The sequence below is a fragment of the Bufo bufo genome, chromosome 5 (assembly GCF_905171765.1).
Source record: "Bufo bufo chromosome 5, aBufBuf1.1, whole genome shotgun sequence".
Lineage (NCBI taxonomy): Eukaryota > Metazoa > Chordata > Amphibia > Anura > Bufonidae > Bufo > Bufo bufo.
Window position 1 is genome coordinate 519,746,404 of NC_053393.1, and position 20,017 is coordinate 519,766,420.

At 47.5% G+C, this 20,017-nt stretch overlaps 1 long non-coding RNA gene across 1 annotated transcript in view; it reads right to left on the minus strand.

Annotated features, from left to right (window-relative positions):
- LOC121002894 overlaps nucleotides 1-4,790 on the minus strand; it is a 19,936-nt gene extending 15,146 nt beyond the window's left edge. Inside the window, exon 1 of the long non-coding RNA XR_005779346.1 lies at nucleotides 4,660-4,790. This is a non-coding gene — a long non-coding RNA (uncharacterized LOC121002894). The remainder of the gene's footprint in view (nucleotides 1-4,659) is intronic.
- Between the last annotated feature and the right edge of the window lie 15,227 nt (nucleotides 4,791-20,017).

The following is a 20,017-nucleotide window of genomic DNA, read 5'->3' on the forward strand; positions in this document are numbered from 1 at the left end:
TTTTGGGAAGGCTTTCTATCTTAGGCAAGGTGCTGAACCTCCTTAAAGAGACCAGTCCTGTATGGAGATTTACTAGAAGTACTCCAGGGTATGGAGACTTATTGGCAGTGCTCCATGGGAAACGAATATGCAAAGAGGTATCTCCCAAGAAAGAGAACCACCTTGCCAGCTCCCCCAACCATGCCTTTATGGAGCTCTCGCTTTGTGCACTGGGGCACAGTCATGCTCAGTGGCGTTGCTAGGGCTGGTGTCACCCGGTTCGGTAGAAAATGGTGTCACCCCTTCCCCCGAAGCAATAATTTTTTTGCCATATATGGGAGCTATGGTGGTGCTACTGCCATAGGGGGCATCCGTTAGCTCAGCAGACCCCCCTTAGCAGTCAGAGCCTGGTCTCGGGAGGGGCACTTCCAGATTATTTTCTGTCCGCCGCCACAAAACAATGGTGCTTATAGAACAGACTACACAGTGTAGCGGTATACTGTACATTGTGTGGCACAGTGGATGCTATATGTGTATAACATAAACCTATTTCATATGAAAACTTAAAATTACTTGTCTGGACTCTTGGGGATCTCGGACACCACTTCAACACTTTGGCTGGGAGGCTGGTGCTGCTACTAGGGGGTCATACCATGGGTGAGTAATAAAGCCCACCATAATGCCCCCCCCCCAGTAGAAATAATTCTCCTTTTAATGTGACCCCATAATGTCCCAGTATAAAATACCCCTGTATAGTGCCCCCAGTAAATTCCCCCATAGTGCTCCTCTCCCCCCTTCCTGCTAGTGCCCCCCATAATGTACTAGTAAAAATGTGTCATGTGTATAGATGTAGCAGAGCTGGGTGTGTTTGGGCCGCTGTCATATATAGAGATATAGTAGAGCTGAGTGTGCTGGTGCAGCTGTCATGTGTATTAGATGTAGCAGAGCTGGGTGTGCTGGAGCAGCTATCATATATAGATATAGCAGAGCTGAGTGTGCTGGGACAGCTGTCATATAGAGATATAGCAGTGCTGGGTGTGTTGGGGCAGCTGTCATGTGTATAGATGTACACTTAGCCAGCTATAACAGTAGAAGTCTCATATTTTTTTCAGTCAGCGGCAATGCAGCTCTTATGGCTGTGTGGGTAAGTGCTTTGCCTCTGATACAGAAGGTTGTGGTGTTCGAATCCCAGACACATCTCTCCCTCTCCTGAGGACGGCAATACAAATGACTATGCCTGGGATTCGTAAATGCTGGCCCTGCTGGTGTCACCCGGTGCGGCCCGCACCCCCCTTCAACGCCACTGCTGTATATTACACTGCACCCCATGTATAGTCCTGTATATTACACTGCACCCCATGTATAGTCCTGTATATTACACTGCACCCCATGTATAGTCCTGTATATTACACTGCACCCCATGTATAGTCCTGTATCTGACACTGCACCCCATGTATAGTCCTGTATCTGACACTGCACCCCATGTATAGTCCTGTATCTGACACTGCACCCCATGTATAGTCCTGTATCTTACACTGCACCCCATGTATAGTCCTGTATCTTACACTGCACCCCATGTATAGTCCTGTATCTGACACTGCACCCCATGTATAGTCCTGTATCTTACACTGCACCCCATGTATAGTCCTGTATCTTACACTGCACCCCATGTATAGTCCTGTATATTACACTGCACCCCATGTATAGTCCTGTATATTACACTGCACCCCATGTATAGTTCTGTATTACGCAATAATCCACTGTATATCTTTAAAATGTTTTATTGTAAAAATGTTAAATTATAGTTAAATATCTCACACACAATGTATGTCGCACCCATCATCTTGTATGTAATTTATCACTCCCACCATCTCACAATGTATCACTCCCGTCATCTATTTCTCATACACAATATATCACTCCCATCATCTCACAAATTGGCTCAGATTAACAGTAAAACAGTCCCTAGCAACCAATCACAGCGCTGCTTTCATTTGTCCAAAGCAATTTTATTAGTGAAAACTGAGATTTAGATGGAGATGGGACAGATGTGGTGAAATGGTCAATAAGAAAAACTGTTATTGTTGCCCATAGCGACCAATCACAGCGCAGCGTTTATTTTCCATGAGCAGAATACGAAATGAAATCTGCACTGTGATTGGCTGCTACAGGGACCAAAGTCCTCTGGAGTCATATATCCCACCCCTCATCCCAAAATCTATGTGAAAGGAATGAAAAAACATGAAGAAAATTTTAGACAAGAACATGTATGTACATGATATGATATTAAAAAAGTGTGAGTCCAGTACATCCAATATGGCCGCTCTCATGCTAAGGCACTTCTTGTGATGTCATCAATAGATGCTTGTCCCCCTGCCCCCCCCCCCTCCTCTGGCATGACCTTTTTACTTGTGATGTCATAATGGGGAAGGACTCATTTACTTATGACATAATAATCAGGGGGTGTGGTCTAATCCTATAAATTGGGGTCACGCCCTGACAGCAGTGTCAGTATCTCTAGCTGGCTCTCACCATGTGGAAGTCCCGGAAGAAGAGGAGGTTGGTGCCAAAGACGATTCCTGTGGTGAATGCTGTAGAGAAGATGGATGTCGGCCCTCGACAGTATCCAGATGATGTTGATATGAAGTCTGATCACGGTGATGATGACGAAATGGATGTTGGCCCTCGCCAATATCCGGACGATGTGGAGATGGAGGACCTTCCGGGGAGTACCACCACCATCAGGGCCTTAAGTACCCGGAAGAGAAAGCGGCCAAGCTGTATCATCTGCCGCCGGCAATAACATCTGCCGATAGGCCCTTACTATAACATCTGCCCCTTGGCCACCATATAACATCTGCTGCTTGGCCCCACTTACCATCTGCCGCCTGGGGCCATTTACCATCTGCGGCTTGGGGCCATTTACCATCTGCAGCTTGGGGCCCACTTACCATCTACCCCTTGGGGCCATTTACCATCTACCCCTTGGGGCCCACTTACCATCTATAGATGGTTTCTGCCATCCAAACCATCTGAAATTCCAGTGAAGACGAGCAGAGCACCACCAGGTCCGGTAAGTTTGGCCGCTTCCCTCCGTCTTCTCCTTGTGTTTTTGTAAACCGTTTTTTTATTTGGGTATTTTCTCTTCTAGGATTCGATTACAAAATAACATCAGGAACCTCTGGTGACAATATTCTGTCCCTGAAAATCTGCCAGAGGTGCGACCCCCGACCTCCTCTCTACAAGTTAGCGGACCTGAATCCAGACAATCCTGAAGACGGAGCCAGAGCCGCAAAAGAATCATTTAAAACCTAAAACCTTTTACAAATAAAAATAGTGTTTTTTTTAAAGAAAAAATTGTGTTTTTTTTCTCTTAATTATCAAATTGCATAAATCGTACTCAGCATCTATTTTCTAAGGGTATATTAAGTAAGCTCAGAGCTGGATCCTGAAGAGGTGAGCTACCAATATTTAAAAGCGTTATATTTAAAGTCTCACATTTTTGCACACAATCTGCGTGTGCTAAAGTTTGTGACTTTTATTATAGCCGGAAAACTAGTACAAATCTCAAAATAAATGATCCCCCCAGGTAATACTCCATCCACTAATAAAGTGTGAGCCCATTACATTCAAGATGGCCGCTCTGATGCTAAGCCATCCTTTGTGATGTCATCATTAGAATTCTGGCACGATAACGCTTCTTTTCTCCTTAGAAACACTATCTGTGATGTCATCGGCTAGAGAGTCTGAGTGTCATAATCAGTGGCATGACTGCGGGGCATAGATAGGGGGTCAGCACCCGTCACCTGAGTGGCCCCCAATCCAGATAATGCCGCACCATGACTACTAGTAATACAGCTAAATAGTGACTGAATATTACCACCGTACTGTTACTAACAGACCACTGTAGGAAGATCAGTATTACCCCCATACATTAATAACATAGTAATATAGTGTGTACGGCTAGGGCTACACTGCGACTTTTTGTAGCGCGACTTTAACTATTTGATTTTAACTATTGAATGACAGCTGCAGTCCACAAGATTGCATTCATTTGGATTGCAGCTGTAGTTCAATAGTTAAAATCAATTAGTCGCGCAACAAAAAGTCGCAGTGTAGCCACAGCCTAAGGCCTCATGCACATGGCCGTTCCATGCATTGGGGACCGCAATTTGAGGTCCCCAAGACATGGGCACTATCCGTGCGACTCCCGAGATGGATTCAGACCCATTCAACTTAATTGGGTCCGTGATCCGTCCACACCACAAAAAAATAGAACAAGTTCTATTTTTATGCGGCGCAGAGGCACGGACAGAAAACCCATAATGCTTCCATGGGGTTCCGTGCCTCCGTTCCTCACCACACCTTCCTGATTGCGGACCCATTCAAGTGAATGAGTCTGCATCCGTGATGCGGTGAGCACATGGCCGGTGCCCGCATATTGCGGACCTGCTGTTTGTGGGCCACGATAAGGGGTCACACCTGGCAATGGCCATGGCCATGGTAAAGAATCCTTTTCTATGTTTGTGTACAAACCTTCTTTCCTCCAGACGCAGAGGATGTCCCCTCATCACAGTCACAGTCCTGGGGATAAATAGATGATGGGAGAGATCTCTGTACTGACCCCTGATATATTTATACATAGTAATTAGATCTCCCCTCAGTCGTCTTTTTTTAAACTGAATAGCGCTACTTTTACATTAGCATTTTTTCCGCGATCTGTCATGGATCTGCAAAAACGCTTCCGTTACAATAATACGACCGCATGCATCCATCATGAATGGATCCAGTTTATTATGTCTTCTATAGCCATAACTAGGGTTGAGCGAACCCGTGAAAGTTTGGGTTTGCCGGGTTCGGGACCCGAACTTCACCCCAAACCCGGACCTTATTTAAGTCAATGGGGACCCAAACTTCAATTTATTATTTTCCCATGTAGAGCGCGGTGACATCACCGCAGGTCCTTCTATCTTCATTCAACAGGACCTGCAGTGACGTCACCTGGTGAGCGCGGTGATGTCACCGCAGGTCCTTTTGCAGGTCCTGAAGAAAAGAAGATACCGGCTGCGTGATCAAGTGGATGAGGTGAATTTTACTTTTTATTTTTAACCCCTCAGTAGACATTTTATTTAGCATTCTGTTTAAAGAATGCTATTATTTTCCGTTATAACCATGTTATAACGGAAAATAATAAAATCACCCGAACTTCCGTGAAAAAGTCCGGGTTCGGATCCGGATACCCGAACTCGCAAAGTTTGGTACGAACCCGAACTTTGCAGTTCGGGTTCGCTCAACTCTAGCCATGAGGGATCCGTCTTGAACACCATTGAATGTCAATGGGGGATGGATCCGTTTTCTATTGTGTCAGAGAAAACGGATCCGTCCCCATTGACTTGCATTGTGTGTCATGATCCATCTCGCTCCACACCACATGGCGGACAGAAAAACGCTGCAGGCAGTGCTTTGGTGTCCGCCTCTAGAGTGGAATGGTGACTGAACGGAGGCAAACTGATGCATTCTGAGCGCATCCTTTTCCATGCAGAATGGATTAGGGCAAAACTGATCCGTTTTGGACCGCTTCTAAGAGCCCATGATGGAACTCAGAAACGGAAAGCTGTCCACTAAAATACCTAGGTCCTTTTCCATGTCAGTGTTACCCAGTGTTTTACCATTTAGTATGTACGGGTGACTTGCATTATTCCTTCCCATGTACATAACTTTACATTTGTCAGTGTTAAACCTCATCTGCCACTTATCTGCCCAATAGTCCAAACTATCCAGATCCATCTGTAGCTGTATACTGTCCTATGTAGTACATATATATACAGTATACTGTCCTCTGTACTATATAGATACAGTATACCGTCCTCTGTGATATATTTACAGTATATACAGTATACTGTCCTCTGTATTATGTATATAGTATACTGTCCTCTGTAGTATATATGTAATGTCCCGGAGTGCTACTACCACTCCTTTGGACACCTTGCTACTGTCTCCTATGTGCTAATACCTGTCATCTAATGTATTTTATGTCATCTCAGAATAATGTGCATATTTTTTCCATGTAACTGTTATAGTTCATGTAATGTGCCTGGTCCGCCAGCAGGTGGAAGCAAACACTTTGCAGAGCCTTAGCAGAGTCTGGAACTTTTCCTTCCAGTCTCTAACCCTCTCTCTGAGATACAGGGGGATTTTAGTGTTGGTGAGTCAGTCTAGCCTACCCCCTCCTGGGGAAAGGTTCTATGTTGGCTAGCAGAGCGCTGCCTGCTCTGCTAGGCCCAGAGGCCCTGCCTCTAAAGTGCATTTTGGTTGCTTGTCCCCTCCTGGGCTTGCATTGCCTTAAAGGGAACCTGTCACATGGATTTTGGGTATAGAGCTGAGGACATGGGTTGCTAGATAGCCACTAGCACTTCTGCAATACCCAGTCCCCATAGCTCTGTGTGCTTTTATTGTGTAAAAAAAAAAACCCGATTTGATACATATGCAAATTAAGCTGAGATGAGTCAGAGCTTGAAAATATGACTCTTCTCTGATCACACAAGTAAGATATAACTTTTATGTTAATTTGCATATGTATCAAATCGGTTTTTTTACACAATAAAAGCACACAGAGCTATGGGGACTGGGTATTGCGAATGTGCTAGCAGCCATCTAGCAACCCATGTCCTCAGCTCTATACCCAAAATCCCGGTGACAGGTTCCCTTTAACCCCTTAAGGACTCAGGGCGTACCGGTACGTCCTAAGTTTAAAACTAGATTGTGGCGCTGCGGGCGGTGATCGGAACAGGATGTCTGCTGAAATCATTCAACGGGCATCCTGTCACAACGCCGGGGGGGGGGTCCCGTGATAAGTTTTCCCCCCAAAAAATTAAGTTTCAAGTAAAAATAACAAAAACGTCATTTTCCCCAAATAAAGTAAAAAAAAATAGGTAAAAAATAGGTAAAAAAAAAAAAGTTGACATATTAGGTATTGCCGCGTCCGTATCAACCGGATCTATGAACATATCACATGACCTAACCCCTCAGATGAACACCGTAAAAAATAAAAACTGTGCTAAATAAAATAAAAATTTGTCACCTTACATCACAAAAAGTACAACAGCAAGCGATCAAAAAGGCGTTTGCCCACAAAAATAGTACGAATCTAATCGTCACCTCATCCCGCAAAAAATGAGCCCCTACCTGAGACAATCGCCCAAAAAATAAAAAAACTATGGCTCAGAATATGGAGACACTAAAACATAATATTTTTTGTTTCAAAAATGATATTATTGTGTCAAACTTACATAAATAAAAAAAAGTATACATATTAGGTATCGCCGAGTCCGTATCGACCGGCTCTATAAAAATATCACATGACCTAACCCCTCAGATAAACACCGTAAAAAATTAAAAATAAAAACTGTGCTAAATAAACCATTTTTTGTCACCTTACATCACAAAAAGTGTAATAGCAAGCGATCAAAAAGTCATATGCACCCCAAAATAGTGCCAATCAAACCGTCATCTCATCCCGCAAAAAATGAGACCCTATCGCCCAAAAACTGAAAAAACTATGGCTCTCAGAATATGGAGACAATAAAACATCATCAATTTTTTTTTTATAGGTTATGTGTGTTCGGTGGCTCACCAATTGGGTACAATAAAATGGGTGCACACTTCACTGGACTCGCCCGTCCCAAGAGAAGCTAAATAAAAATGGATATATAGATATGCATTTTCACATTCAAATGTATTTTCATATTCAGTTGTTATGTAGATTGAGGGGGAGAGTCCCGTAGGGAGGTGAGGTCAAAGTGCTGATAAACAGCCTGACTTCGACCCCACATCACCACAGGACACGACATAACAACTGAATATGAAAATACATTTGAATGTGAAAATGCATATGTATATATCCATTTGCCGTATTTGCGGCTTTTATGCGGTTTTTCTCTGCGCATTTTTAATCATAATTTTATTAATTGTTTTTATTTCTAATAAAGTGATTTTTATGCAATTTATGCAAATATAACTGTATAGGAACTTCTATATAGATGTTTATTAAGAGTGGTGAAGGAATGTGGGATTTTGGAATAATGGATCCAGTTCCAGGATTTTTGGATAACCTGTATTATCCCAGATATGGCGGGATATATAAAGCCCTCACAAGTAGTCCAGTTTGATAGCCACTGATGAAGGGGTGTAGACCCTGAAACGCGTTTGGTGCTGATACTGGACTTTTTTGCTGATGAAACTACTTATGGAAACCTGATGCTACATTCCCGTAGACACCTGTACCTCTAAAGCTAATGAGAGCGGAGGCGGAGGGAAAGTAGGACCCAGGATACTGAGGACGTTCTCCAGGAAGCGGCTGCCGAGTCACGTGGGACGCTACGTCTGACTCTGAAACCACACGGGACGCCGCGCAAGGTAAAGCCGTACTGAATGCCGTGCCGGGCAGGCTGAAAGAAGGAGCTTCTATAACATACAGCCGGAGAACCCAGGAGCGGTAATGTACCACACTAGCGCTACTAATACCGTGTACCTGAATTAAGGGGAACTATATCCCTAACTCACTATATTAACACAATCCTGCTATTAACCATCTTTGCTGTCCACATATTACCATCTGGATTCTATTTATGGGACACTGTGACCGCTGCTCTCTTCCTCTGCTGTAGCCTCCCCTCTCTTCTATGCTGTGACCTCTCCTCTTTTCTATGCTGTGACCGCTCCTCTCTTCTCTGCTGTAGCCTCCCCTCTCTTCTATCCTCCCCCCTCTTCCTCTCCTGTACCCTCTCCTCTCTTCCATGCTGTAACCTCCCCTCTATTCTATACTGTGGCCTCCTCTCTCTTCTATGCTGTAGCCTCTTATCTCTTCCTCTGCTGTAGCCTCTCCTCTATGCTGTAGCCTCTTCTCTCCTCTATGCTGTACAGTGGCGTTGCTAGGGATGGTGTCACCCAGTTCGGTAGAAAATGGTGTCACCCCCCCCCCTCCCCGAAGCAATAATTTTTTAGCCATATATGGGGGCTATGGTGGTGCTACTGCCATAGGGGGCATCCGTTAGCTCAGCAGACCCCCCCCTAGCAGTCAGAGCCTGGTCTCGGGAGGGGCACTTCCAGATTATTTTCTGTTCAACGCCACAAAACAATGGTGCTTATAGAACAGACTACACAGTGTAACGGTATACTGTATATTGTGGGGCACAGTGTAGAGGTATACTGTACATTGTGGGGCACAGTGTAGAGGTATACTGTATATTGTGGGGCACAGTGTAGAGGTATACTGTACATTGTGGGGCACAGTGTAGCGGTATACTGTATATTGTGTGGCACAGTGTAGAGGTATACTGTATATTGTGTGGCACAGTGTAGAGGTATACTGTATATTGTGTGGCACAGTGTAGAGGTATACTGTATATTGTGTGGCACAATGTAGAGGTATACTGTATATTGTGTGGCACAGTGTAGCGGTATACTGTATATTGTGTGGCACAGTGTAGAGGTATACTGTATATTGTGTGGCACAGTGTAGAGGTATACTGTAAATTGTGGGGCACAGTGTAGCGGTATACTGTATATTGTGTGGCACAGTGTAGAGGTATACTGTATATTGTGTGGCACAGTGTAGAGGTATACTGTACATTGTGGGGCACAGTGTAGCGTATACTGTATATTGTGTGGCACAGTGTAGGCTATGTGTGTATAACAAACATATTTCACATGAAAACTTACAGTTACTTGGCCCTTGGGCATCTCGGACGCCACTTCCACACTTGGCCGGGGGCTCGGCGGAGCTGATGTTGTGTTTTTTCCTAATGAGAAAGATTTCATGATAAGGATTTGGAGAAGGGGCAGAGGGATAGCAGAGCAGGGAGAGGCTGGTGCTGCTACTAGGGGGTCATACCATGGGGGAGTAATAAAGCCCACCATAATGTAGAAATAATTCTTCTTATAATGTGACAGTGCAAAAATACCCCCTTGTAATGCCCCCAGTTGAGCTAATGTCCCCATAGTGCCCCCATAATGTGTCAGTATAAAATACCCCTATATAGTGCCCCCAGTAAATTCCCCCATAGTGCTCCTCTCCCCCCTTCCTGCTAGTGCCCCCCATAATGTACCAGTATAAAATGCCCCATATATAGTGTCCCAGTAGATGCCCTCAGTGTCCGGCCTCTGATAGGCTGCCGCCCTAGTGTCCCCCATAATGCCCCCCAATAATGTGCCAGTAAGTGTCCCCATAGATGCCCCCCCCATCATGTGCCAGTATCAAGTGCCTCTCTCCTCCCCCCCACATGTGCCTTTATCATAGTGCCAAACCCCCCCCATGTGCCAGTATCAAGTGCCTCTCTCTTCCCCCCCATGTCCCAGTATCATAGTGCCATCTCCTCCCCCCAAAAAAGTGCCAGTATCAAGTGCCTCTCTCCTTCCCACCCCCCATGTGCCAGTATCATAGTGCCAAACCCCCCCATGTGCCAGTATCAAGTGCCTCCCCCCCATGTCCCAGTATCATAGTGCCTCTCTTCCCCCCCATGTGCCAGTATCATAGTGCCAAACCCACCCATGTGCCAGTATCAAGTGCATCTCTCTTCCCCCCATGTCCCAGTATCATAGTGCCAAACCCACCCATGTGCCAGTATCAAGTGCCACCACCCCCCACTTGCCAGTATCAAGTGCCTCTCTCCTCCACCCCCATGTCCCAGTATCATAGTGCCATTCCCCCCCCTCCCAAAAGTGCCAGTATCAAGTGCCTCTCTCCTCCCCCCCATGTGTCAGTATCATAGTGCCATGCCATCTCCCCCCCAAAAGTGCCAGTATCAAGTGCCTCTCTCCCCCCCATGTGCCAGTATCAAGTGCCTCTCTCCTTCCCCCCATGTGCCAGTATCATAGTGCCATCTCTACCCCCCAATGTGCCAGTATCAAGTGCTTCTCTCCTTTGCACCCCCCATGTGCCAGTATCATAGTGCCAAACCCACCCATGTGCCAGTATCAAGTGCCAACCCCCCCACGTGCCAGTATCAAGTGCCTCTCTCCTCCACCCCCATGTCCCAGTATCATAGTGCCTCTCTCCTTCCCACCCCCATGTGCCAGTATCATAGTGCCAAACCCACCCATGTGCCAGTATCAAGTGCCACCACCCCCCACTTGCCAGTATCAAGTGCCTCTCTCCTCCACCCCCATGTCCCAGTATCATAGTGCCATTCCCCCCCCTCCCAAAAGTGCCAGTATCAAGTGCCTCTCTCCTCCCCCCCATGTGTCAGTATCATAGTGCCATGCCATCTCCCCCCCAAAAGTGCCAGTATCAAGTGCCTCTCTCCCCCCCATGTGCCAGTATCAAGTGCCTCTCTCCTTCCCCCCATGTGCCAGTATCATAGTGCCATCTCTACCCCCCAATGTGCCAGTATCAAGTGCTTCTCTCCTTTGCACCCCCCATGTGCCAGTATCATAGTGCCAAACCCACCCATGTGCCAGTATCAAGTGCCAACCCCCCCACGTGCCAGTATCAAGTGCCTCTCTCCTCCACCCCCATGTCCCAGTATCATAGTGCCTCTCTCCTTCCCACCCCCATGTGCCTTTATCATAGTGCCAAACCCCCCCCATGTGCCTCTCTCCTTCCCACCCCCCATGTGCCAGTATCATAGTGCCAAACCCACCCATGTGCCAGTATCAAGTGCCAACCCCCCCACGTGCCAGTATCAAGTGCCTCTCTCGTCCCCCCCATGTCCCAGTATCATAGTGCCATCTCCTCCCCCCAAAAAAGTGCCAGTATCAAGTGCCTCTCTCCTTCCCACCACCCATGTGCCAGTATCATAGTGCCAAACCCCCCCATGTGCCAGTATCAAGTGCCTCCCCCCCCATGTCCCAGTATCATAGTGCCTCTCTTCCCCCCCATGTGCCAGTATCATAGTGCCAAACCCACCCATGTGCCAGTATCAAGTGCCTCTCTCTTCCCCCCATGTCCCAGTATCATAGTGCCAAACCCACCCATGTGCCAGTATCAAGTGCCACCCCCCCCCCCCACTTGCCAGTATCAAGTGCCTCTCTCCTCCACCCCCATGTCCCAGTATCATAGTGCCATTTCCCCCCTCCCAAAAGTGCCAGTATCAAGTGCCTCTCTCCTCCCTCCCCCCCAAAAATGCCAGTATCAAGTGCCTCTCTCCTCCCCCCATGTGTCAGTATCATAGTGCCATGCCATCTCCCCCCCAAAAAGTGCCAGTATCAAGTGCCTCTCTCCTTCCCTCAAAAAAGTGCCAGTATCAAGTGCCTCTCTCCTTCCCCCCATGTGCCAGTATCATAGTGCCATCTCTACCCCCCAATGTGCCAGTATCAAGTGCTTCTCTCCTTTGCACCCCCCATGTGCCAGTATCATAGTGCCAAACCCACCCATGTGCCAGTATCAAGTGCCAACCCCCCCACGTGCCAGTATCAAGTGCCTCTCTCCTCCACCCCCATGTCCCAGTATCATAGTGCCTCTCTCCTTCCCACCCCCCATGTGCCTTTATCATAGTGCCAAACCCCCCCCATGTGCCAGTATCAAGTGCCTCTCTCGTCCCCCCCATGTCCCAGTATCATAGTGCCATCTCCTCCCCCAAAAAAAGTGCCAGTATCAAGTGCCTCTCTCCTTCCCACCACCCATGTGCCAGTATCATAGTCCCAAACCCCCCCAAAAGTGCCAGTATCAAGTGCCTCTCTCCCCCCCATGTGCCAGTATCAAGTGCCTCTCTCCTTCCCCCCATGTGCCAGTATCATAGTGCCATCTCTACCCCCCAATGTGCCAGTATCAAGTGCTTCTCTCCTTTGCACCCCCCATGTGCCAGTATCATAGTGCCAAACCCACCCATGTGCCAGTATCAAGTGCCAACCCCCCCACGTGCCAGTATCAAGTGCCTCTCTCCTCCACCCCCATGTCCCAGTATCATAGTGCCTCTCTCCTTCCCACCCCCATGTGCCTTTATCATAGTGCCAAACCCCCCCCCATGTGCCTCTCTCCTTCCCACCCCCCATGTGCCAGTATCATAGTGCCAAACCCACCCATGTGCCAGTATCAAGTGCCAACCCCCCCACGTGCCAGTATCAAGTGCCTCTCTCGTCCCCCCCATGTCCCAGTATCATAGTGCCATCTCCTCCCCCAAAAAAAGTGCCAGTATCAAGTGCCTCTCTCCTTCCCACCACCCATGTGCCAGTATCATAGTCCCAAACCCCCCCATGTGCCAGTATCAAGTGCCTCCCTCCCATGTCCCAGTATCATAGTGCCTCTCTTTCCCCCCATGTGCCAGTATCAAGTGCCTCTCTCTTCCCCCCATGTCCCAGTATCATAGTGCCAAACCCACCCATGTGCCAGTATCAAGTGCCAACCCTCCCCCCCACTTGCCAGTATCAAGTGCCATGCCCCCCCCCCCCCAAAAGTGCCAGTATCAAGTGCCTCTCTCCCCCCCATGTGCCAGTATCAAGTGCCTCTCTCCTTCGCACCCCCCATGTGCCAGTATCAAGTGCCAACCCCCCCACGTGCCAGTATCAAGTGCCTCTCTCCTCCACCCTCATGTCCCAGTATCATAGTGCCATCCCCCCCCCCCCAAAGTGCCAGTATCAAGTGCCTCTCTCCTCCCCCCCCATGGGCCAGTATCAAGTGCCTCTCTCCTCCCCCCCCCATGGGCCAGTATCAAGTGCCTCTCTCCTCCCCCCCCCCCATGGGCCAGTATCAAGTGCCTCTCTCCTTCCCCCCATGGGCCAGTATCAAGTGTCTCTCTCCCCCCCCATGGGCCAGTATCAAGTGCCTCTCTCCTCCCCCCCCCATGGGCCAGTATCAAGTGCCTCTCTCCTTCCCCCCATGTGCCAGTATCATAGTGCCATCTCTACCCCCCAATGTGCCAGTATCAAGTGCCTCTCTCCTTCCCACCCCCCATGTGCCAGTATCATAGTGCCAACCCCCCCATGTGCCAGAATCAAGTGCCTTTCTCTTCCCCCCCATGTCCCAGTATCATAGTGCCATCTCCCGCCCCCCCCCCCCCCATGTGCCAGTATCAGGTGCCAACCCCCCTCCCTCATGTGCCAGTATCAAGTACCTCCCGCTCCCCCCCATGGCAGTAACAGTCGGGTATCTCTACCCCCCATGTCAGTGATGCGATGCAGCCTCTTCTTGTGTCCCGCCCTGTATGTCCATATATGGATTCAGTGCTTGTGTATTCTAATTTAGCCTGTATTTCAGAAATGTTTCAAACCCACGACCTTCTATATCAGAGGCAAAGCACTTACCCACACAGCCATAAGAGCTGCCTTGCTACTGACTGAAAAAAATATGAGACTTCTACTGTCATAGCTGGCTAAGTGTACATCTATACACATGACAGCTGCCCTAACACACCCAGCTCTAATATATCTCTATATATGACAGCTGCCCCAGTACACCTAGCTCTGCTACATCTATATATCTCTAAGTATTGCTATACAGTAGATGGATATATAGAGATATAGCAGAGCTGAGTGTGCTGGGGCAGCTGTCATGTGTATAGATGTAGCAGAGCTGGGTTTGCTGGGGCAGCTGTCATGTGTATAGATGTAGCAGAGCTGGGTTTGCTGGGGCAGCTGTCATGTGTATAGATGTAGCAGAGCTGGGTTTGCTGGGGCAGCTGTCATATATAGAGATATAGAGATATAGTAGAGCTGAGTGGGCTGGTGCAGCTGTCATGTGTATTAGTTGTAGCAGAGCTGGGTGTGCTGGGGCAGCTATCATATATAGAGATATAGTAGAGCTGAGTTTGCTGGGACAGCTGTCATAAGGAGATATAGCAGTGCTGGGTGTGTTGGGGCAGCTGTCATGTGTATAGCTGTACACTTAGCCAGCTATAACAGTAGAAGTCTCATATTTTTTCAGTCAGTAGCAAGGCAGATCTTATGGCTGTGTGGGTAAATGCTTTGCCTCTGATACAGAAGGTCATGGGTTCAAATCCCAGCAGAAACTTTTCTGAAATACAGGCTAAATTAGAATACACAAGCACTGACTCCATATATGGACATACAGGGTGGGACACAGGAAGAGGCTGCATCGCATCGCTGACATGGAGTGTTTTTTTTTTTTTTAATACCCGTCTCCTGAGGACGGCAATACAAATGACTCGTAAATGCCGTTTCTGCTGGTGTCACCCCATCAATGGTGTCACCCGGTGTGGTCCGCACCCCCCTTGCAACGCCACTGGTCATGCTGAAATAGAAAAGAGTCTTCCCCAAACTGTTACTACAAAGTTGGAAGCGTACAATTGTCCAAAATGTCTTGTTATGCTGAAACTTTAATATTTCCCTACTAAGGGACTTAGACCAGCCCCATATCATTATCTCCTCCACCATACTCCATACAATGCAGTCAGGCAGGTAATGTTCTCCTGGCATTCATCAACCTCGGCTCATCCATCTGACCACCAGATAGAGAAGTGTGATTCATCACTCCACAGGACACGTTTCCACTGCTCCAGAGTCCAGTGACCTCTTTACACCGCCCCATCCGATGCTTGGCGATGTAAGGCTGTTCGGCCATGAAGCTCCTGGCACAGCACAGATTTTGTAATGGTTAATACCAGAGAAGGTTTGGACTCTGCAGTTTTGGATCCAGCAGAGCTTTAAAGATTTTTATGCACTTGTCGATAAGGTCTCCACTTTGTGGCTTTGTGGATGTGGTCCCTTCGTGGCTGAGTTGCTGTGGTTGCTTCCACTTTACAATAATACCACTCACAATTGATGGTGGAACATCTAGGATGGAAGACATTTCAATAAGTGACTTGTTACAGCTGTGACATCCACTGTGGAATTCAGCGAGCTCTTTAGAACGAGACATTCTTTCACAAATGTCTGTATAAAGACAGACTGCATGGCTAGGGGCTGGATATTATACACCTGTGCTAATGGCAGACTGCATGGCTAGGAGCTGGACGTTATACACCTGTGCTAATGGCAGACTGCATGGCTAGGGGTTGGATTTTATACACCTGTGGTAATAATGGCAGACTGCATGGCTAGGGGCTGGATGTTATACACCTGTGGTAATAGCAGACTGCATGGCTAGGGGCTGGACGTTATATACCTGTGGTAATAGCAGACTGCATGGCTAGGCGCTGGACGTTATACACCTGTGGTAATGGCAGACTGCATGGCTAGGCGCTGGACGTTATACACCTGTGGTAATGGCAGACTGCATGGCTAGAGGCTGGGTGTTATACACCTGTGGTAATGGCAGACTGCATGGCTAGGGACTGGATGTTATACACCTGTGGTATTGGCAGACTGCATGGCTAGGGGCTGGACGTTATATACCTGTGGTAATAGCAGACTGCATGGCTAGGCGCTGGACGTTATATACCTGTGGTAATAGCAGACTGCATGGCTAGGCGCTGGACGTTATACACCTGTGGTAATGGCAGACTGCATGGCTAGGCGCTGGACGTTATACACCTGTGGTAATGGCAGACTGCATGGCTAGAGGCTGGATGTTATACACCTGTGGTAATGGCAGACTGCATGGCTAGGGATTGGATTTTATACACCTGTGGTAATGGCAGACTGCATGGCTAGAGGCTGGATGTTATACACCTGTGGTAATGGCAGACTGCATGGCTAGGGGTTGGATTTTATACACCTGTGGTAATAATGGCAGACTGCATGGCTAGGGATTGGATTTTATACACCTGTGGTAATAATGGCAGACTGCATGGCTAGGGGCTGGATGTTATACACCTGTGGTAATGGCAGACTGCATGGCTAGGCGCTGGACGTTATACACCTGGGTAATGGCAGACTGCATGGCTAGGCGCTGGAAGTTATACACCTGTGGTAATGGCAGACTGCATGGCTAGAGCCTGGATGTTATACACCTGTGGTAATGGCAGACTGCATGGCTAGGCGCTGGATGTTATACACCTGTGGTAATGGCAGACTGCATGGCTAGGCGCTGGACGTTATGCACCTGTGGTAATGGCAGACTGCATGGCTAGAGCCTGGATGTTATACACCTGTGGTAATGGCAGACTGCATGGCTAGGCGCTGGACGTTATACACCTGTGGTAATGGCAGACTGCATGGTTAGAGCCTGGATGTTATACACCTGTGGTAATGGCAGACTGCATGGCTAGGCGCTGGACGTTATACACCTGTGGTAATAGAACTGAATGAAACACCTGAAGTCAATGATTAAGATGAGGGTGTCCCCTCATATACTTTTTTTTCCCACATAGTGTATGTATGACTGAGGCGGATCAGATCTTACGATGTTCACAGCAGCAGGAAATATCTTAAGAGCTGGCTGTGCTGATCTTTGTATCTGGAGAATAAGATTATTTTTCCCCTCAGTGCAGTTTTAGGTATGTAAAAATAACTACTTTCCCCAACATGTACATCTATGTATTTTCCCAAAATAAAAATGTATAGAATTTAAATGGTACAGTATAGTATTACCTTTCTTGTACAGCAAAGCGTCTTACAGCTGCAGTAACATTAAAAAATAAAAATAAATTTTTTTCCTCAAACCCAAAACAGCCTGGTCCTCAAAACGGTTTATAGTAAAAACACAATTGCATCATAAAAAGCCTGCCCACAACTATCCCCTATAACTTACCCCTATAGGAATGCTGTATGTCTTCTGGTGCTTTGTGCGGTAGTTCGCGCAGTGACCACTAGATGGCAGTGGCTGATCACAGAAGTGTAGGAGGCAGACTTTATTTGATGCAATTAATAGATGTTTAATTACCTTTAATGTGGTAAGATTAGGCCTCACATAGGTCGGAATTTTTAGACTAGAGATTTTACTTTCTGCTGAGTGCTAAATAGATGAAAGTGCAAACTGACACTGAGGACATTACAATAGATGTCGCATAGACATTATAATTTATATTTAACATTAGGGCCCATGCCCACAGCATGCAGACTCTGGGGCGGCCATAATGGACCTCTGGTTTTATATAGAGGCACAAGGATTTGCAGACGATAGTGGCCTGCTGCATTGCTTCTAGCAGATAATATGGCGGCACTATGTGGTCTCAGTGGAGTCAGTGTGCCCTGCTATAAGGGTCCATGCATGTGGCTTTACCTTGTGCATATTAGTGTCCTTACCCATCTGGCAGCCGTAAGGCTCTGTGCAGACTACACCACTGTTCTTGCCATCAAAAATACAGAAACCGTCGGCGTCCATCAGTAATACAATGGATCCACACAGAGTTATGGCTGATAAAAGCTGGCAAACATGGTAACAATGAGAGCAGAGCGTGTCATTTCAAATAGATCTAAAATTCTTGCAGTATTCAGTTGTTATCCCTTCACATAGCTCACAGTCACCATTAGGGGGCGCTGACTGTTTAGGGTTTTATACAGCTCCTACTAAACGCATCAATGAGCTCCCTCTAGTGGTGGCATTTAATTAGGTGACTTTTCCTGACTGGCTCGTGTGGGTGATGGGGGACTAGAATAGAATACAGTAAGAATTTCCCAAAGTGGCCCCTGTATTACAAGAGAGCTCTGGTGTATTTGTTACTTGGTATTATTTCTATGTATTCAGGACTAACAGCAAGCAGAGATCCTAATTCCCCTGGCCGTTGGTGGCCTGACACAGGCAGGCGCGATGCAGTGATGCCAAGCTGCAGACAGCACAGACTCCCTTCATAGTTGGATCGTGGGCTAGGTGAGTATTCATTCGGAGGTACTAAGGGGGGCGTCACTCTGTGTGGGGAGCACTTAAGGGGGCGTCCTCCTGCTGTGTGACTATGTGGGGAGCACTTAGGTGGCATCTTAGTGTGTGTGGGGGCAATAAGGGGCATCATACTGTGCGGGGGACAAGGGGGCATTACTACTGTGAATAGGGCCTTAGGGGTAGTCTCTACTGTGAGGGGACACTAAGGAGGTACAGTTACTGTAAAGAGGGTCCTTGTTACTTCTTGTGGGATTCAATGGAGACTGTACGGGAGTGGGCGTGTATGGACAAGGATAAGGCGGGGTTAGAGGCGTGGCTTAAAAGAAAAAAAGAGGGGGGAAAAATGTGTACAATGCAGGAGCCGTCCGTCTTTGCTTTATTACAAGGTCGGGAGGTATATTGTATATCAGGGGTCAGCAACCTCCAGATCTCCATCTCTTGTGAAACTACAATTCTCAGCATGCTCCATTCATTTCTATAGGAGTTATGGGAGGAAGTGTGCATGCTGGGAGTTGTAGTTTCACAACAGCTGGAGTGCACTTAGGCGACATTTATAATACTGCCCCCCTTTTGTGTGGCTTGTAGGTTACATTTTTGGGGGGATTTTGAATGGACAAAAACATTTCCAGTATCCAGTCATTATGGTCCAATGGATGGAATTATAGCGTGCTTAAGGGTACGACCGCAGCGGGCTCTTGTTAAACTAATGAGACCGCACTGTTTAGTCCAGGGCTGGCCAACCTGCGGCCCTCCAGCTGCTGTAAAACCACAACTCCTACCATGCCCTGCTGTAGGCAGTGTGGACATGCTGGGAGTTGTAGTTTTGCACCAGCTTGGCCATCCCTGGTTCAGTCGGTCTGCATTGTTAATGACACCTTCACTACTGTGTGGCTGTTTACAATGCGGATCGACTAAACAGTGCGCGTAACAAGAGCCAGGTGTGGCCCTTACAGCCGCACGGTACTCAGCGGCAGTGTGGCGGCTGCATCGCAACCGTGACACAACTGCGGTCGTACCCTAACAGATGACCCAAAAAGCTTAAGTATATAGTTGAAGGGGTTATGCCAAGACTGATGTAAATAATAAAAATCAGACTCCATATCGTACATGACAATCTCATTCTCACAAAGCTAGAACCAGCCCTGTACCTCATTCATTGCTCCAACTGCTCTGCTAGATATATTTTAGGCTAGCAGCTCAGGGGGCGTGTCTTTTCTCAGGGGGCGTGTCCTTTCTGGTGCATCTCTCTCCCTGTAACAGCCACAGCTTCTAACAGAAGATATGGCTGATGGCAGTTGAGATTAAACTGAGCGTGTGCGACCCCCTCAGTGAGGTGGACGGTAAAATAAGGAAAAGTGCAAACAGCAGGTGGCGCTCTACAGATAC